Here is a 19,609-nt window from a genome sequence, read left to right on the forward strand (position 1 = left end):
CGATTAAATGTCAGATGAAGAAGTGACTGCTCTGGGTACTTGCTTTGTCCTGATGAAAATCCTAAAGATATGTCATCTCAGGGGGGTCAAAAATTAGGGTATGACACTTAGTAGTATGGGTTTGCTACATTTTCTTTTTTAAAAAACTTTTCTATATTGTATATATTTTAATTCACAATGTTTCCTTTTCATATAAATTATAAAATAATATTTTTTCAAAAAAATTATTATAAGAAAAAATTAACATATTAAATTTATTAAATAATTAATTTATTTAATCTATAATTAGATATATTAGATATTCACTCACTTTAAAATGTAATTTTTTTCTATATTGGGTCGAAAAGAGGCCAGCTCATATCTCAATCAATCCATAAACACTATAAGAGGAGAGAAGGCAAAAAGAGGTCGTGTTACATGGTGGGCGTGTGAGGGCGCCAAAACCGGCCTAAGACGTTCGACATATGTCGCCTGGCCCAAGTCAACCTTCTTAATATCCAAACTTAGTGAAAGTGTGTCAGACCTGTACTCGACAAGTAACTGACACTACTACCATTCCAAAATGCAATTATTTCTCATATTAAGAAGGAAAGTATAGTTTCCTATATTCATTTGATCTAGTAGTACGGGTAGAGAAAATAGTCGGTCCAATGTGTTTTTTGTTAATAAAAGGGTAAGTTCCCTTTATTTAGTATTTTACATAAAAAAATAAAAAAACTTGTCACCATGGTCCATATATATTTACAATCGTGGTGTAATACCAGGACAAATCACCACAATTAATTTTAACGACCGTTGTGAAAAATATTACCTATATATAGGGATGTTCAAAACCAAACCAACCCAATAGAAAACCGCAAACCAAACCAAACCAAACCGAAACTGCAAAAAACCGCATTTATTTCGTATTAGTTTAGGTCATCTTTTAACAAAACCGCACGGTTCGGTTTGGTTTGCGGTTTGTATTTTGTAAACCGAACCAAACCGAATTAAACCGCATTATGTTACAACCTAACTTTTACTTAACTCACATCCTACCCAAACTTAAATTTATTACACTTTAGCCTTATAATTATCAACAATTTTCTCATCCTTACACATATGATTTTAGTCCCGATCTTCTCAAATTTCTAATAGCATTATCGCGTCTTCCTTGCCACATACATCTTCCCTATTTTTCTATAATCTCTACTCTCTTATATTCTTTCTTTTTCACCTTCTCATTTTTATGCAAATGTTCCCTATTTCAGTTTCGTTTTTATCCCACATCTTCTTCTCTATTCTCTCAACTCTTTTGTTTTTTCTTTTTCACCTTCACTAATCTCTCGTCTCTTCTATTTTTTTGTTTCATTCTAATAATTTTTATATTGTTTTATATTATTATTTTATGTTTATTATTCCACTTTTGTCTAATTTAATTTTTACATATTAAATAGAAAGTTGTTGTCAAAATATGACGAGTTTTGTTATTATTTGATAGTGTATGAATGTCTAAATACAAAGTTATGTTGTCATCTATATGTATATGTATGGTTCAATAAAATATTTATAAAAAACTGAACCAACCGAACCGAACCAAACCGCATTGGTTTGGTTTGGTTTGGTTTGGTTCGGATTTTTTTTAAAAGCCAACCGAACCAAACCAAACCGCACGATTTTTTCTCTTGCGATTCGGATGATTTTTTTCGTCAAAACCGCCCAAACCGCACCGCGAACACCCCTCTATATATGCTAACTTAATTCACTTCAGGACAGACAATGTTATAAATGTGAAACTCTAACTGCTCTCGCCTTGTCCCAATATTTTAAAACTCCATCCTAACTTTACAAAACTTCAATATAACTTCTCAAACTAGTATGAATCAAGAGAAGGGGTCACATAACAAGAAAGCTCATAACTTTGTTTTCGTTTTCCACGAATATTTTCAAGTTGTACGTATGTAAGTTGTTTCTTTTCAAAACTCCATTCTTTTATTGATGTTAAGATGATGTATGTAAATTGTTTAAGTTATTGTTGAGGTATATGTGGTTATATTTTAAAAGTATTTTGTTGTTTATGATTTTGTTCATAAATGTTGTTGTTGAGGTATGTTTGATAAATGTGTTGTTGTTCATAAATGTTTTTTGTTGAGGTATGTTTGATAAATGTGTTGTTGTTTATGTTAAGGTTAATTTATGATTTTGTTCATAAATGTTGTTGTTTGTTCATAAATATTTTGTTTTGTTCATAAGTTTATGATTTAATTTACATATTTTTTGTTGAAGTATGTTGATGTTTATTTTAGGTATTGTTAAATTATAATTCCTTGTGTCGAAAAGATTTGATTTTGTTTAAAAGTGTGGAAACAGTTTGTTACACAGAGATTTGTTTTAGATCTAGATAGATTTAATTTAGATTTAAAATAGATTAGATTTGATTTAGTTCCAAAATAGGTATTTTGGACTTTTATAGTTTTGGGTTTTGGCTTAGGGAGAAAGTAACCTAAATCTATAAATAGGGAGAAACTCTCATTATTTTGTAATCAAGTCAAAAGGTTGTATTCACAGAATTTGCAGTTGCAAGTGAATAACAAAGTTTTTCACAGTTTGTGGGCAGAGAGTTACTCTGCAGAAACCCTAATCTCTTTTCTTCTTTAAATTTCCTTTCTCTTTTCATTGTTATTTTGTAAGCATTATTGGAGGCTACTCGGGAGGGGGTGAACGAGGGAGCACTTTACACTTGGGACACACTTTGTGAGAGATACACCATTTGTCCACCTAAAACCTTAAGATTTTAGGTGGAGAAGTGGTGTGTCTCCCACGAAGATGTGTTGCTCAAACGGAAAGTCCCAAAAATAAGAATGCTCCTCGCTCGACCCTCCCCCTGGTTCGAGAAAGGGACCGGCTAACTTGTAGTTGAAGAAAGTCAACGGATACAAGTGAGAATATGGAGGAGAGGGCTCTCACATGAGGGGGAGCATTGTGGACTCACACTTGAAGGGGAGTGTTAAGAATCAAGTGTGAGGAAGAAGTCTCACATTGGTTCGAAAAGGAAAGAATGAACACTTTATAAGTGACAGAATCCACACACCTATCACCTTAAGGTTTTAGGTGGACAATTGGTGTGTCTCTCACAAAATGTGTCCCAAGTGTAAAGTGCTTCCTCGTTCACCCCCTCTCGAGTAGCCTCCAACAGGTATGTTAATAAATTTTGTTGTTGAGGTATGTTTGTTAAATGTGTTATGTTTATGTTAAGGTTAGTTTATGATTTTGTAGATAAATGTCGTTGTTTGTGTTGTTTGTTCATAAATTATTTTGTTTTGTTCGTAAGTTTATGATTTAGTTTTCATAAATTGTTTTGTTCTGTTTAGCAACTTATTCTTCTAAAATAACTCGATTTATCAAATTATTAATTTCTAAATTAGAATGAAAGGTAATATGTTTATTAACAAGTTGGTAAAATAAGCATTCTACATAAATTATAATAAACTCATATGAACATATTGCAATGGTTGCTACTTATAATTGTGGTAAAATAATGTACGCTAAATCTTTCACTATGGTTGTCTCTTTCAACCGTGGTAAGATATTGAAAAATCTCTCATATTTTAGCAGTGTGTATCGAATCTCTGACCTCCACATTTTACTACAGTTTCTTTTTACAACCATAGTGATATGTAATGCGCTACTGAGTTTTTACTATGGTTATCAGCCTGTGGTTGTAAAGTGGACACATACTACCCCTCCCTAAGTTACCACAGTTGATCAACCGTGATGGTATCCCTTTTCTAATTGTGGTGAAATAGCCTTTTTGTAGTAGTGCATTAAAGAGGTTCTCCTAACAAAATATGTCACAGAAAATTATGAACAAACAAGAGACGAATCTCGTCCTTAAGGGTGTAGCTGGCCTTAAAGTCTTAGATAAAAAAAGGATAAAGATTCAGAAGGCGAAAGATAGGACAAGAAAGTCCATCAAACACTTAATATCATCGTTGGAGGGAGGGTTTGCAGTACAAGAAAAGATAAAAAGTGAGAATTATATATATATATATATATATATATATATATATATATATATATATATATATATAAGGCAAGATCCGTTGACATTGGGTGCAATAAGTCTAAAAGACTTACGCTAAATCTCGACCGTTAAAAAAATTGATCAAACAGTCATATAAAAGACTTACGCCAAATCTTAACTATTAAGAGCATTCGATTTAAGGGTCTTATAAATAGCATAATTTTTAGGAGAAAGAATATATTATGTATTTTTTAAAGTTTTATTTAACAAATTCACCGTTGGATTGAAAGCTAACATCATATAGATCATGTCCATAAAATTTAACATCAATTAGAAATTATTTGATATGTCAACAAGATGCATAAAAACTAACGTCTTACAAAACTTCATCAAAACCGTTAATTTTGATCATTCTCTTTAACATATCAAATGATTTCCGATTGATGTTAAATTTTATGAACATGATCTATATGATGTTAATCATTCTCTTTAACATATTAAATGATTTGCGATTGATATTAAATTTTATGAACATGATCTATATGATGTTAGCTTTCAATCCAACGGTGGATTTCGTTATACAAATATATATATATATATATATATATATATATATATATATATATATATATATATATATATATATATATATATATATATATATATATATATATATATATTAGTTTGCTAACATAGACCCACTTGATTTTATGAATGTCTATTTTAACAACATGCACCTTAAGGTGCATTTAACTATTTTTTTGTTAAAACTTGCTAAAACACAAGAGTTTGCTAAATTACACCCATTTATTTTTATGAATGTGTGTTTTAACAACATGCATCTTAAGGTGCATTTAACTATTTTGTAGTTAATATTGGCTAAACCTTCATTAAAAAATACAAGTTGGTATAAGTAAGCAAACTCCTTTATATATATATATATATATATATATATATATATATATATATATATATATATATATATATATATATATATATATATATATATATATATATATATATATATATATATATATATATATATATATATATATATATATATATATGTATATATATATATATATTTTATTTTCTTTCACATTTATCAAATAATTTTAAAAAGTTCACTTCCTATTTATTTTCACTTTTGCATTTTTTTCTCATCGAAGTTAATGTTTCTACCTCGTGTACAAAGTCATATAATCATATGGTGCCATTATTGAGCAATATGACACATTATTCACATAAAATTAGGTTTTAAATTTGTGATAATTTTTCCCTGTCTAGAACCAGGAGCTTCTACATTTATTTTTCTTTTATATCATTGTATTGCCCAAAGACAAAATATATAACCCCAAAAGAAAATTGTTTCCACTATCAAATACAAATTTGATACGTACAACTAATGTATCAAAGCAAACCCTCGTGATTCGTCAAAGAGTGTATCTTTCAATGGTTGGCGTTGTTAATCAGTCCAATAATAAATTAGACAATTTAAACAAGATTGTTAAATATACAACGCAAAATTGCATGCTATCTTTAAGAAAGAGACATTTGATAACTGTCTTTTTTTTTGTTTAAAACAACATTTAAAGGAAACTGAATAATAAAAAATTGACACGGATAACATGCTGATTATCTACCGTGTTTTACTTGGCATATTTAGACACATGGGAAGTCGCACTCAATATATAATTATTAGAGCCTTGGAAGCCAATCATGTTTCGACACAGGAAAGCAACTAGAATCTCGAAGATAGATTTTGAAGATCGTGAGATATCCTATTCTGAATATATGCTAAGTCTTAGTTTTAGTAAATGATTTAGTTACTAACTTGAGTTATTATTTTTAACAAACCAAAGGACATTAATTAATTATGTTAGTATAATATCGGAAATTGCAAACACATACAGGAATTTTTTTAAAAAAATGAGATATTTTTTCATAAATTTTGAAATTTTCGGAAGATTATATCATAAATTTTGAAATTTCTACTAGATTTTATCGAAAATTTTAAAATTTTCGAAAGATTTTACTAGAAATTTTAAATGTTCCGGAAGATTTTATCAGCAATTTTGAATTTTTCAGAAGATTTTATCAGCAATTTTGAAATTTTCGGAAGATTTTACCGACAATTTCAAAATTTCCAAGATTTTACCAAAATTTTCGAAACTTACAAGATTTTACCAAAAATTTTGAAATTACCGTACCTAATTGCAACTTACCAAAAATCTTTTGAAAAAAATTATTCCGATTTCACCAAGGACATTTTTGGAATAATGAAAATAGAGGTGCCAAGTATAATTTGAGGGGTAGCAAGTAAAATTCTCCATCAATACAATTTTTTTTGTTGGGCTTTAAACCACATTTTATCTTTCTTAGAAAATTATACCTCGTACCCCTATCATTATCCCTCTACCCTTATATTTTTTAAAATATTCCAATTTTATCCTTTTAATTTATAAAATAATTTTATTATTTAATATTTACCATTTCACACCCCTACCAAAGTGCATCGGATAACTTGCAATCAAGTTTTCCGGTTTGTAATTTTTCTTCACCGGATAACTTGGAAAAAGTTTTCCGGTTTATAATTTTTTCACCAAATAACTTGCAGTCAAGTTATCCGGGTTGTATTTTTCTTCACCGGATAATTTGCAGTCAAGTTATCCGGTTTGTAATATTGTAGATAACGATTTTATTTACTTTTAGCCATGGTTTTTCCTTGTTGCCTAAACTTTTTTATTTTTTATTTTATTTATTTTTGTCCACGATTGTTCCTTGTTGTCTAAACTTTTTTTTTTTTATTTTCGGATTAGTTAAAAACTATGCACCATCATCATTTTTAAATGGTTTTAAATTTTTTCCTAACAACCCTTTCATGTTTCCATCATATTTTGATTTCATCAAGATTAAATGTAGTGTTTGTAATGTCCCAAACTACTTTCAAGATTGCTGACCCCACAACGTGTGAGTGAGGAAAACGTATGATGAAAAGACTCGTGTTGGTTTGTGGGGTTAGTCGGTAATCCTGAAAGTAGTTTGGGGCGTTGCAGACACTACATTTAATCTTGATGAAGTCAAAATATGATGGAAACATGAAAGGGTTGTTAGAAAGAAAAAAAATTAAAACCATTTAAAAATGATGATGGTGCGTAGTTTTTAACTAACCCGATAATTAAAAAAAGTTTAGGCAACAATGAACAACCGCGGCCAAAAGTAAATAAAATAAAAAAGTTTAGGCAACAAAGAAAAAATGTGGCTAAAAGTAAATAAAATCGTTATCTACAGTACTACAAACCGGATAACTTGACTGCAAGTTATCCGGTGAAGAAAAATTACAAACCGGATAACTTGACTGCAAGTTATCCGGTGAAGAAAAATTATAAACCGGATAACTTGACTGCAAGTTATCCGGTGAAGAAAAATTATAAACCGAAAAACTTGATTGCAAGTTATCCGATGCACTTTGGTAGGGGTGTGAAATGGTAAATATTAAACGATAAAATTATTTTATAAATTAAAAGGATATAATTGGAATATTTTTAAAAATGTAGGGGTAGAGAGATAATGGTAGGGGTAAGAGGTATAATTTTCCCTTTGTTATGGACAATTTTCAGGGCTCAAAAATGGGCTATGATCCCCTAACTACGAGAGAATTTTACATGCTACCCCTAAAATTATATCTGGCACCTCCAATTTATCTTAATACCAAAAATATCCCTTCTTAAAAAAGAACAACATATTGGAACAAACTTTTTGATACCATGATGAAAATTTCGAGTATCAACAAAATTTTCAGTAGTTCATTTGAAATTTTCGGTACGTTACAATTCTTTTCGGAAACTTCATAATTTTTCATTTTTACCTGAAATTTAGTTCATTTGAAATTTCTGAAATTTAAAAAATAAAAAATAAACTACCGGAAATTTCAGAATTTCCAATAAGATTTACCAGAAATTCTACAATTTCTAGTGTTCCGCTAAATTTTTTCAAATAATTTTCGGTATATATGAACGTGAAATTTCTAGTATTCTACTTACTATTTTCAAATAATTTCTGGTATGTTATCCAAATTTCCGAAATCACCCTAAAAAAAGTAAACTTTCATTGAAAACGTGAATTTGTGAAAATTTGAGTAGGATTATAATAGTCTTTTCATTGAATTCAGGAGGTGTCAGATATAACTCAGGGGTGGCATGTAAAATCCCCTAACTACGATGGTTGGATAAAAATAATTTCAAAAAAAAATATTTTGGATTCATTAAAAGAGCTTGAGTACATCTCAATGAATTAGTCAAATAAGAATACTATAAGATTTCACTAAAGACATGATTCTTTCTAATGTAAGTCAATTACAAGATAATCGAAACTGTTTAAAACAAGCGATTTAAAAACACTTTACGTAAATATTCATTCAAAACATAAGTGGATTTATGATGATTCAATATGTTTGATACATTGTAGACCTAAGCTTACACATTCAGACCCGATTCATAGGTTAGGCAAGTGAGGCCAGACCCGATTCATAGGTTAGGCAAGTGAGGCCTTTGCCTAGAACCTCAATTTTTTTTACCTTTATGTATATTGTATCGTTGATGTACCATGAATTAATTAATTATTAGACTTATACGTTGTACTGTTGCAAATAAAAAGGCAAAAGAGCGGCACTTGTAGCATCTTTTTAATATAATAATTTCACTCATATAATACAAAAAGGCGTTTTCGGAGATGCATCTCCAAAAACAGCATTTTTTTGTATTTCGGAAATGCATTTTCGAAGCAGGGGTAAAGTGGGGTTTTCGCTGGGGGTGATCCCATAGGAAGGTAGATAAAGAAAAAACCATCAATTTATATTAAATAATAATAGATACAATTTTTTTTGCACTACTTGGCTATTCTATTGTTTCTTTCTCTTTCTCTACTTTCATCTTTCCCACGTCACTTTCATATTAGTTTTGTTTGTCTCCCTCACATCTCTCATTCTAATTTTCGCAAAATTAGAGAAATAATATAAAAACAAATTTTATTTATTTGATATTTTATCTTTTTATTTTTTTTAATTTTTTATTTGTTTTAATTTTATTATTGATGAATTTTATCTATTTTATATTAGTGTGTACTGTAAAATATTTATTAGTTTATTTTAAAATAGGAGAATGTCAACTCAAAAATTTGAATTAGAAAATTCAAAATTGAAGAAAAAAAGAACTGAATCCTTAGTTGAATCACAAAAAGGAGCTTTAAATAAATTTATCAAACAAAAAAAAAAGTAAATTTGAATAAGAACATAACAATGGTCAATGTAGATGAAGTTAACAACTTATACAATGATGAAAATACAAATGGTGATTTATTAATAGAAGAACTTAATAGAGTAGACAACGCTAAAAATATACGTGATCTAAGTTAGTGGACAAATATTAGTACAAATTTGAGGGAATTATTAGTATAAAAAGGTCTCCTTAAAGTTATCGATATAGATTTTTCTAAGGATGAATCTTCGAGACATTTTTCTTCCTCATTTTATATTAAAAAATTATGAAATAGAGAAAAACGTGAAAGAAGATGACTAATATATTCTCAATATTTGGATAAAGTATTTTGTTTTTGTTGTAAATTATTTAATACTCTTTCAAATTAGCAAGTTGTGGTATTAAGGATTGGAAAAATATGAGCTCTAAGTTGAGGAGTCGTGAGATGAGTAATGAACACATCGTTAATACGAGTTCATGGGTTGATCTAGAAACAAGATTGTTAAAAAATAAAACAATTGCCATACATGTTCAAGAACAAATAAATATAGATAGAGAACATTGGAGAAATGTTTTATTTAGAATAATTGCAGTTGTTAAAACTCTTGAAAAAAACAACTTAGTCTTCTGTGGAACAAATGAAAAGATTTATCAAGAACATAATGAAAATTTCTTAAATTTTATTGAAATGATTGCTAAATTTGATCCTGTAATGCAAAAACACATTCGTCGAATTAAAGATAAAGAGATTTATAACCATTACCTTGGTCATAAGATACAAAATGAATTAATAAGTTTGATAGCAAAAGAAATTAAAATTAAAATTATTCAAAAAATTAAAAATGCAAAGTATTTTTCAATTATACTTGACTGCACTCATGATATGAGTCATTAAGAGCAAATGACTTTTGTCAAACGATATGTTGATAATTCTTCTACTCCAATAAAAATTGCTGAATTTTTTTTAGAATTTTAATAGTAAATGATACAACTGGAAAAAAGTCTTTTGATGCAGTTATAAATGAGATAAATATTATTGGACTTGATATTAGTAGCCTAAGAGGACAAGGTTATGATAATGGGTCCAATATAAAAGGAAAATATTAAGGAGTGCAAAAAATAATTTTAGACATTAATCTTATATCATTTTATACTCCATGTGGTTGTCATAGTTTAAATTTATTACTTTGTGACATGGTTAATTGTTGTCCTAAAGCTATATCTTTTGTTAGGGTGTTGCAACGTATATATACATTATTTTCTCTGTCTACTAAAAGATGGAAAATATTACAAGATCATATAATCTAGTCTAACACTTAAATCATTGTTACAAGCATATTGGGAAAGTCGTATTGATCAAAGTGTGAAAGCTTTGAGATTTTAAACTTTACAAATAAGAGATGCTTTATTAAAATTATATGAAATTACTTATGAACCTAAAATAAAAAAATGAAGTTGAATGTTTAGCCACTTATGAGCTTGAAATTTTTGAATTTTTATTAGGCATGATTATTTGGTATGATATATTATTTGCATTAAACTCTATTAGTAAAATTATGCAATCAAAAGATATGTGTATTGATGTTGCTATAGAACAATTGAAAGGGCTTATTTTATTTTTTGAAAAATGTAGGGAAAATGAGTTTTACAATGCTATGATTTCTGCAAAAGAAATTGCTTTTGAAATGGATATAGAACCAAAATTTCGTGAAAAAAATATTATTCATAGAAAGAAACAATTTGATGAGATTATTAACAATGAAGTTGTAAAATCTCCTGAAGAATCATTTAAAACTGACTACTTCTTATATATAATAGACCAAACAATCACTTTATTTCAAAGTAGATTTGAACAATTTAAAATATATAGTGATATTTTTGGTTTTCTATTTAGCATTGAGATGTTAAAATCTATTGAAGTTGAAAATTTAAAAGAGAATTGTTTTAACTTTGAACGAGCATTAAAAAATAATGACAAAACTGATATCGATGGATTAGATCTATTTACGGAACTAATATATTTTTTTAAATAACAAATGTATAAAATGATACACCAATCAATATACTTAATTATATAAAGAGACTTTATTCTTTTCCAAATGTGTATATTGCTTATAGAATAATGTCAACAATTTCTATAACTATTGCATCTGTCGAGAGAAGTTTTTCGAAATTAAAGTTAATAAAATCTTTTTTTTTGTACAAATAAAATCTTATTTAATATCAACAATGTCTCAACAAAGATTAAAAAGATTGACTTTATTATCAATTAAAATAAATACTAAATGAAATTGATTTCAATAGTTTAACAAATGATTTTGCATCTAAAAAAGCTCGTAAAATAAAATTTTAAATAAAAATAACTTTTAATTTAAAAGGCCTCATTATGTGTTGAGTCGGCCATGTACACATTAAACCACTATAAGCAAGATCTAACCTAATAACATATAAGTGATGCAATAATGCACTAATGCAATAGCTATAGTAATGAATGTCGAAAATTAAAGGAGATAAAGGAAGAAAGAAAAGATACACAAAGATATGTAGTGGTTCGACGTACATCTTCGCTTTGCCTACTTCACTCTTTAATGGTGTTAAAACCATAGGAAAATAATAATGATCTTCCACTATTTGATAAGTTTGATACAAGCATTTTTAAGAAAATAAAATATTTAATGATAATTTCCGCTATTGAAGCTTACACTCAAACTGCTAATAAACACAACATCCTCATTGATTCTGATGCAATAAACTTGCTATCCATAATAAATTTCTCCAAGTCATTGTATGTGGCGATCCACCTTGATCCCACTGATTTCTTGTTTGAGTGATTTCCATTAGCTAAGCTTTGAATTGGAAAACTCCTAACTTTGTCTACGAACAGTCTTTACACAATTTCACTAAAGTTGGACAACTTCCAACTCCACCTTATGAATAATTTGTACTCGACTTTGCCAAAGTCTTCTATGGAGTGTAGTGAAACTCTATTCTTGATAAATAACTCAACTACCAAACCACATTCAATAGATGATCCCTACACCTGATACAAACAACGAACTTCACACAAAAATATTAGATACCCTAATGTACCACTTGTCTCCCTCAAATACTCATTCTTTAGAGATAAAGGTCCACAACAATGAATAACGACTAAGGTTGAAGATGATGAACAATGCCAAAGGAATAACACATAAACCCTATACAATTCACAAGATAACTATAGGGAATTTAGATAAGGTCAAAGAAGAACACTCAAAGGTTCCTTCAAATTTTTGGGTAAAATGACTCTTGGATCTTAATGTTTATGGATAGTTTGATCAACCATAAATCATTACAAGATTGATTAACTCTATTTATCTGGTTTCCCTCAAAATAACAAATTACATACACAAGATGTAACAAAGAGAGATGCAATCTGACATGAATTAACATCCAATAAGTTATTCTCCAAACAAGAGAAAGAAACAAATGTGTTAGGAATAAACACACTAGAGAAGAAAAAAAATGACATTTTTGTCTTAGGGTTTCACTTGAGCTTATTCATCTTGAAAAAGAATCACAATCAAAGTTACTTTTTCATGACTCATATTTCAGTACTCATGTGTTTAGATCAAAGAAATAACTATTTAACCTAAGGTGAAAATTTTAATTTAGGGTTAATATCTATTCTCTCCCCTGTCATATGGCCGCTTTTTGAAAAACCCTCTACAAAAAAAATTGCATGAATTCCCTTAACATTTGAAGATTCTCTCACTTTTTACCTTCATCACATCCAGTCTTCAAAAAAATTGACGTGGCGGGTTTATTTTTTAATTTATTTTATTAACTTGGATGGCCAAGTGGCTTTTTATTTTAATTTTTTATTATTTTTAATGCCATGTTGGCATTTTATTTATGTTCTTTTTAAGTTTATATTAGAAAATATGTTAACTACTAAAAAATGGTTGAGGTGAGAGTTGAACCCATGCCTTTCACATTACAAGCTACAGCGCCCCATCACTAGGCCAGTTGATTTGTTTCTTAATATATTCCCACCAACTTTATTTATCTCTTATTTGGTACTCTCATTGATCTTTTACAAAATGACACATCAGTAACCCATTTTTCAATCCAAGTTACACCATTTTCTTCTCCGTATTCACTAACGCTTTTTCATTTTCACTATGAACAATGCTTCTCCAATAATAACTCATATTCTCCATCTCAAGCACCACTCAAAACCCATAAAAACACTTCACCCTTTACCTCAAAGTTCATAACTCTCAAGATTATAACTCATTTGCATTTCATCATATTCCTTTCCTTAACCTCATGATTCAAGTCATAAATATGTTTTGATTTTGAGTCAAGTTCAAATTATGATTCAAATCAAGTTAGTCAGAGCCTAATTTTAGCAATCATGGAGAGTTGCGATTCAAGTCAAGTTCATCTTATGATTCGTATCAAATCACACAGAGGAAAAATCCAATTTTCACATTTTACATGGTTCGAGTCATATAATATACATGATTTAAATCAAACAACAGATTACCTTGATTAAAGTGCTCTAACTTGTGATTCAAGCAACATCCGATGAAATGACAAAAACAATTTTCTGGGCTAAAAAAGGATCATGGACAAACATTATAATTTATTGAATAATGAGGGGTCTTAATGGTACAAAGCTAAATAACATAAGCGAATATAATGCAACTCAAGGGAGAGAGAAATACAAACACGCGAATATTTAAATAATGAGCAAATTAAATTGCAATCACGATAATAATCAATAACACATACACGCAAATTAACAAAAATATCAAAACAAAGAAAAATGATACAATACGATAATGTGACTGCAATTTCAACAATATATTTCCATTATGTATTCACTTTTATCTTCACCGCTAAATAGATATTAAAGATAGCTTGCGCTTTTCTTGAAGTTAATTGAGGTATCCTATTTGATTTCAGGTAGCTTCTCTGATAGTCTATTCATTGAAATTAAACACTTCTTCCATATTCCATTCACCTTATATAGTTAAATTAGCATCAATACTAATTATGATTTTGTTTTTGTTCAAGATTTTTTCGTTGTTGATATAAATCTCTTCATGCATGTTGCTACTAGCGTTACGATGTTGGTCTTCTTCAATTTTCTTAAGGACGAATTTCAACATGTTGATCTTATCGCAAGCCTTTGCTTATTTAGTTTCGTACATGTTTGTGTTGGAGTCTTCACAGTGATCTCCGTCTATCCCTTTGCATGTTGGCTCTATTGTCCTTTCTAAGATTTTTTTCCTCCATCCCTCATCATATCCTGAATCATGTAAGTTTTCCCCTCTTCCATCTCCAATTTTTTTATTCAAGCTTGTGTTTTCCCTATTCTATCTCCAATTTTGTTACTCAATGATGTGTGTTCTAACTTGTGATTCAAACAATACTTGATGATATGACAAAAAAAACTAATTTGCTAGGCTAAAAAGGGATCATGGAACAACATTCTAATTTATTGAATAATTAGGGGTCTTAATGGTACAAAGCTAAATAGTTAAAGTGAACATAATACAACTCATACGATAGATGATTACAAACACACAAATATTAAAAAAAAAAGCAAATTGCACACACGGGAATAATGAATAACACATACACGCAAATTGAAAAAAATATCCAAATAAAGAAAAACGATACCATACAATAACGTGAATGCAATTTCAGTCGCCCCCTTTTGATGTTTGGAAAATTTCGAGACATTATTGTTGATCAATTTGATTTAAGCGTTTATTTGGAATTTGAAGGGAATTTAATTTAATAAGTTTCATTAGCACACTATAGATGAGCATGCAACATGTTGCTTGAGCTCTAAGTCTGCCCCTTGCATTAAACACTTAATGTGCATGAATATCAATAATATCTCGAAAACTTCTCTCCCTTTGACAAATATAAAAAAGAGAAAAGCAAAAAAGAGCAGGAAAACAACTATATCCATGATAATATAAAAGTCCAAAATAGAAATGCCACACTAACAAACTAAAGCACCACATAAATTTCATACGATACCAACTAATGCAAACAACACAAATTCAGAAAGTAATCAAGATAAAAGAGATAAAACACAGAGAAATCATACAGAGATACCAAGAAAATATGGCTAGAAACTTGCCCCAAGGTACATAACCAAAATATAATGTCACACAAAGATAGTATCAAATTAACAATATTTAACAAAATGTAAATGTCATGTTATGCAATGCATGAAATGGATAAATCAAGGTAAGTTAGCTGCAGGATCAGGAGTGGAAACAACAACTATAAGATCAGGAGTGGGAGCAACAACTTCATGATCAATTTTGAATACTAAAACAAAACTACGAATGTATTCAACGACACCTTTCAAAGTATCCACTTCAACCATGACTTTCGCTTCACCTGCTTCCATTTCAGCTTTGTTCTCTTCCTTCATCTTTTATCTGCCTTCTTCCACTTCCTTTGTAATAGCTTTAATGAAACTCATAACTGGACCTTCACGAACATGATTATCAACCAAAATCTTTCCAAAAAATCATCAAAGTACGCTTTCGCGTAATAATAAAGTAACCCAACAAATGATGAACCAGCTTCTTTAGCGAAACTCGCTCTTTTCTTCTTCTTTGGTTTGAAAATCTTGTATCCATACACCCAGCTACCATCGGTGTCCTAGTATTTGTACTCCTTTGTTAGACGATAGGCTAATGATCTAGAGGGGGTGAATAGATCAACCGAATTTTTTACGGTGTTTTAAAACTTTTGGTTAACAAAAGCGTCCTGAAATTGACTTTCGTCTATTTCGAACCACTATTGGTAGGATCAGATATGCTACAAAACACGAAGAAAATTGATACGCTAAAGAATTTGAAAAAGGGAATCAATTATGTTTTTCAAAAATTATTAGTTTGAATGGATACACTTAATCACCTATTTCCAATGAGAAAAGAATCGATAAATTTGCTAAGGCAATTTATCGAACAAGTGATGTGCAAACAATTTGCTGCACAGACAAATCAACAAACAATTGGCATGCAATAGTTAACTAGTCAATTGTAATCTAAGTGTGGTTGAATGTTAAATCTAATTGCAATTACCAATTACAGTTCTCTATACAAAATGGTTTTGTATCACAATTTAACACTTAGACTAATTTCCAAATTAACAATTGAGAACCAATATTAATAGTAAGTAATAGAGAAGTAAGGAAAGAGGAATACAAAGATTTATTTAGGAAGTTCATGGTTCGTCCTCACTACGACTACGTCTTCCCCCAATTCTAAACGGGAATTGAGATAGATTTTATTACTTTGCAAATTGTTATTATAAGATAAGTTAATGCAATCTACAAACAAATTCAGTTTTGATGTTGATTCTTTATCTTCTATTCTCTTGACCTTAAGCAAGATCAAGTCGCCTAAAAGTCTCGAATTAATCCTCCGGTTACCGCTACTCCCTTGATCGAACCCACTATTCTTCAAGGCTTTCACTCGGTTGAATTACAATCGCAAATTATTGTCATCCAAAAACTTTGATTAATTCTCCGTCTACCATTACTCCCTTGACCGAACCCATCATTCTTAAAGGCTTTCACTCGGTTGAATCTAATCCAAAGCTTCTTGTCAAAAACCCCTAAATTACATTGATCTTGGAGGATAAAACCCCAATGGTTTTATTCAATGAAACCATCACAATCTTCACTCAAAGGAATCTTCAATTCCTATCCATGGACGTTATCAAACTTGATCATGTACCAGCAACACAAAAATGATTATGTGTAATTGTGTTAAGAGCAAGAAGAATAATGAATATGCTAAGTCTTCAGTATCTTTTAGGTTTCAAAGTTATTTTTCAATAAGTGCATGAATGTATATGTATGTCTGTGAAAAAAACAAAATTGGAAAATTCGTGCATAAAAAATGCCCAGAATTGAGCGACAGGTCGACCTCTGGACCCCATGCGTCAACCTAAACAAGGCAGTAATGTTTGGTGTTGATTCAGCTTAGTACGCGTCAACTCGTGCCTTCTATGCATTGACTCATTTTTTTTTTTTGAAATAAAAGCTTTTATTTACTTCAAAGAAACTATTACAGAGCAGGGCATTCTAGCCATAAATTGAGCCTATTTACATGAGGTTATTAACTATATGAGTCCTATATTTGGGTTTCATCCACCCTCTATAGACAATAGTATCTATAATGTTTCTAGTTACCAAGTGTCTATCTCTAACTATACCCTCTTCACCAAAAATCTTTGAATTTCTATACATCCAGATATTATAACATGTTTCAATTATAACAGCCTTAAGAATTCCCATTTTCCAGCCCTTACCTTTAGATTTCCTCAAAATCCAGGTAAGATCCAGTCTGCTAGGAACCTGCACTTTCATCCAATCAAGCACAGTACTCCAAATGCTCTTTGAATCCTGACATTCGAACAATATATGGTCACGATCCTCATCAGCCTTATTGCAAAGTTCACATAAGGAATGCTGCAATACACCAAATTTTTTCAATCTAGTTTTAGTAGGGTAACCTATCTTGACAAGCCAACCAAAGGATAGTTTTTGCTCTTGGCCGGGCAAAGTTATGTGCCAGCACCTGATACCATTCAACAGTGTTGCTCTCTTGCTTCAGTGCTTCATAGACTTTCATCATCTTGAATTTACCAAGTGTAGCCATACTCTGCCATATATTTGCAATCTGTCCTATCTCCACTCTTTTAGCCATGATGTTCTTGAGTATCCAGGTGCAGTTATTGCCAAGATTGTCCTGCATTATATCTCTACCCTTTAAGTAATAGGTATGAATCCATTTTACCCAAAGGCTATCTCCTTCCATACTGATATTCCAGAGGCATTTTAGGAGTGCTACAGAATTCCACGTTTTCAAATCAAGAATATTCAAACCTCCATGCTTGAGAGGTCTGCATACTTTCTGCCAGGCAACAGGGCTCTTCTTACTAGGTGTGCTTTTACCAGACCATATGAATGTCCTGCAGATGGAATCAAGTTTCTTTATGACACAGTCAGGCAAAGGAAGGCTGAACATCCAGTACTGAGCTATGGATGCCACCACACTTTTTACCAATTGGATCCTGCCAGCTATACTTAACAGCTTAGTAGTCCAATGCTTTATCCTGCTACTAATTTTATCAATCAAAGGAAGATAATGGCTCATGTGCAGTCTTTTACTCGATAATGGGATGCCTAAGTACCTGATTGGCAGATGCCCCTCCATGTAGCCTGTAGATATCATCACCTCTGCCTTTGTAGCATCATCCATACCTCCAAAAAAAGCCTTGCATTTCCTCGGGTTAACTATGAGACCAATAGATTTAGAGAAGGATGAGAAAGCTTCTATGAGAAGCTTAATGGAATTAGTATCCCCCTTGCTAAACATCAAGATATCATCAGCGAAAGTAAGGTGAGTGAGGTTTAATTTTGCACATTTACTATGGAAATGGAAATATGAGTTATTAATCATCTTTGCCATTACTTTATTCATGTATTCCATCATAATGACAAATAGGAGTGGGGAGATGGGGTCTCCCTGTCTAATGCCTCTCCTTGCTTTCAAAACCGCAGAGTATTCACCATTGACATTAAACCTATAGCTGACTGTGGAGGTGCCCAACATGATCCATTTTATGAACTTATTTGGCAGGCCAATTTCACTCATAATTGTTTCCAAGGCTGACCAGTCCACCATATCATATGCTTTCTGAAGGTCAATCTGAAGCATGCATCGAGGTGTACCTCCTTTCCTGTCATAACCTCTCATGAGCTCAAAAGCTAGCAAAATGTGATTTTGGATAACCTGGCCTTTCAGAAAAGATGCCTGGCTCTGATGGATTATGTCAGGGAGCACAGTGCCTAACCTATTAGTTAAGACTTTGGAGATAATCTTGAAGAAAGTTGTACATCCAGCAATGGGTCTAAAATCTTTCACTTCATTAGCAAGATCATGTTTTGGAATAAGTGTGACAATTGTACTATTGAAAGCTTTGTACAACTTACCTTTCACAAAGAATTCCTGGACAGCAGCTATCACATCCTGCTTTATATATTCCAGCTGGCCTTGAAAAATTTCGAGCCATAGCCATCAATGCCTGGAGCTTTAAGGTCTCCTATACCCTTCAAAGCTTCCCAAATCTCCTTCTCAGTTACATCACTAGTGAGGTAATCTCTTTGACTAGGACTGACTTGTTTTCCTCTTCTCATTGCCTCAATGTCCACATGTTTCAGATTGTTGTCCTTGGTTCCCATGAGTTGCTGATAGAATTGCATAACTTCCTCCATAATACCAGCCTGCTCTGACACCATACTACCATCAGATTTCTTCAG

Source organism: Vicia villosa, unplaced genomic scaffold (assembly GCF_029867415.1).
Source record: "Vicia villosa cultivar HV-30 ecotype Madison, WI unplaced genomic scaffold, Vvil1.0 ctg.000195F_1_1_1, whole genome shotgun sequence".
In the NCBI taxonomy this organism is placed as follows: domain Eukaryota; kingdom Viridiplantae; phylum Streptophyta; class Magnoliopsida; order Fabales; family Fabaceae; genus Vicia; species Vicia villosa.